We start from the raw sequence: 2,468 nt of genomic DNA, 5'->3' as shown, positions 1-2,468 counted from the left end.
TGATCAGAGGCATGAATTTTGTGGCTAGTTAGTTCATTGAACATCTGTCTCTCTCTTCCTCTCATTCATGGTTCTCATATGATTGTTCCATAATTATCCTAATTTATTTTGTTGTTATATTTTTGGTTGCATCATTTCACTTTCTGCTCTGCCATTTCCCAAATCATTTACATAGAAAGTATTATTTCCTATGTTTTCATTCCTAGAATAAGCTGCACATGGAGACACCACTGGTCCTCATTTTCATTCTGTACCTTTTAATACGGAGGAAAATCTTTCCTCTGCTTTCTATCAATTCTCTACTCTCCAGTTAGAATAATTTAGAATAGTAAAAATGGAAAAAGGGAAAATAAGTCATGGTGAAAAAAAAAGATGCAGAAAATTCACTGGATTTTTCTGAACAGTTCAACCAACGTCAACTACTGGGGAAATACATAGACACCTCATTCCGACTGGTACTCAGTCTCTGGTTAGGCAATTCTGATGAAGATGAGGAAGAAGATGAAAAAGTGAGGAATGGTATCATTTGCAAGAAAAAATGGAGAAGGATCCAAGCAAATTTCTTCTTTGGGCTGCCGAAATTAATCGACTTTCTACAGTGTGGTGAAACCTTTCCAAAAAGGCCACTAGGGATGACGATGAGTATACCGCTCTTCATCAGGAAACCTACAGTTGACACTGACACATTGTCCATGAGTTGGTGGCTCGAGGCAGATATTCATGCAATAACTGTGAATGGCTGGACACACCTGCACAGTGTTTATACGTGGAATAATACGAGTGTGGCTTCTTTCTTACTTCATCATGATGCAGATACCAATGTCTAAACGAAAGGCCTCTTGACCCCCTTGCATCTTGCTGCTGGGAATAGAAACAGCAAAGATACGTTTGATCTCCTTCTTTTGAACCATTATATTAAACCAGGTCTGAAGAACAACTTGGAAGAAACTGCATTTGATACTGCCAAAAGATAAGTATGTATGACTACCTCTTTGAAGTTGTGAAAGGCTGTACAAATTGTTCTCCTACGTCTTAATGATTTGGTTAAGTTACTTAAATTTCAAAAATGCCAGTCCATCCTTTGTCTCTGTACAAAATATTTTCACAATACAAAGCAACAGCAATATCTTACTTTAAAAATTCATGGATTCCATGGTATTCTTCCAAATGAATTGCCTGACTTTGATGTCAAAATATATTCAAGAGTTGTTTGTATACATCTATAATGATTTCTGTAGAGCTTGTGATTTTTAAAATCAGAAATAATTTTAATGTATCTGTTGAAATGAGTAGTACAGAACCTAAAGACATTTCCCGTGCTTGTCTGAAGAAAGTATATTTTAACATATTCTGTATTCTGTTTGTAAAATGTCCATAATCTATTTCATTCTCTCCTAGATATAATGCTTTGAATACTACATTATTATATATTATATAAATTCATTAATAAATGTGTCCTTACCGATTGCATTCCATATAAAAACAGTTTAAGATTCTTTTTTCTCCTAGGTCCTTATAGTATTTTATTTCTTTGGGATAAAATTAAAATGTTATCTAATTTCAAAAGTTTTGTAAAGATTATGCTATGTAAAGACCTTTCTATATTGAAGATTTAATACACTGATGTCAAACTAACTTTTAATTATATGAATCACATATGTTGTTACACTTGTATTTTTGTAATCAACTTTTTAATAACTGTTTTTCATTTCTAGCAACTGAAGAATGAAAAATATGGAATAATTCGCATATTTTCATATCATCCTTGTCCAAGTGGCATGTTAATCTCTATATTGTTGTAATTTATGTATATGTGCTGCTGAAGCATGTAGTATCCTGTAAATTTAAGTTGTTAATGATGCAATCTTTATACAGGCATATATCCTTGGTTGCCTATTTGTAGCAAGGAAACCTTATTGTTACTAACAATGTTATTGATCTTATTTCTCTGAAATTCTGTGTATAGTGGAAAAACATATTGTTTGGTAGATTGCTCAAACTTGCATTTTTTTGCCAATGACTATTTTAAGACTTTTTCATTTTAAATTTGATCATACTTTGAAACCTTTATGGCTAGGTTCAAAGAGATGGCTTTTCAAGTACGTATTTATCAACTGAGTTAGCTTTGTGGAGCTAATGGATTCAAAATAAGCCTTGCTGAAGTGCTACTTCTAAAATTTTGCAGCTTAAAATTTCCCAAATGAGGTCTTACTGGCACAAATGTCTACAGACCCTTTACCCTTCTTCCATGTAGTAACAGACCAAACAGAATATCTTATTCTCACAACAAAGATTATCTTACTGGAAAAAAACTAATCTTAGTTACAAGGGATCATAGAGAAATAAACAGTTCTGACTAGAAAGTATTTTATCATAATATAATTGTTTATTATACCTACCATTTCAAAAGTAGCTAAAGCCAAGAAGGTGAAAAAAAATTGTTCTTATGCATGATTACCTAATGTCCT

General features: G+C 32.7%; 1 pseudogene; it reads right to left on the bottom strand.

Moving 5' to 3' along the window:
• Positions 1-1,728: 1,728 nt before the first annotated feature.
• LOC122100028 lies at positions 1,729-1,828 on the bottom strand (annotated as a pseudogene).
• Positions 1,829-2,468: the final 640 nt, after the last annotated feature.

The sequence above is a fragment of the Dipodomys spectabilis genome, unplaced genomic scaffold (genome assembly GCF_019054845.1).
Source record: "Dipodomys spectabilis isolate Male_0828 unplaced genomic scaffold, ASM1905484v1 ptg000553l, whole genome shotgun sequence".
NCBI lineage: Eukaryota > Metazoa > Chordata > Mammalia > Rodentia > Heteromyidae > Dipodomys > Dipodomys spectabilis.
The sequence above is the reverse complement of the archived record's forward strand: the minus strand, read 5'-3'. Positions and strand labels throughout refer to the sequence as shown.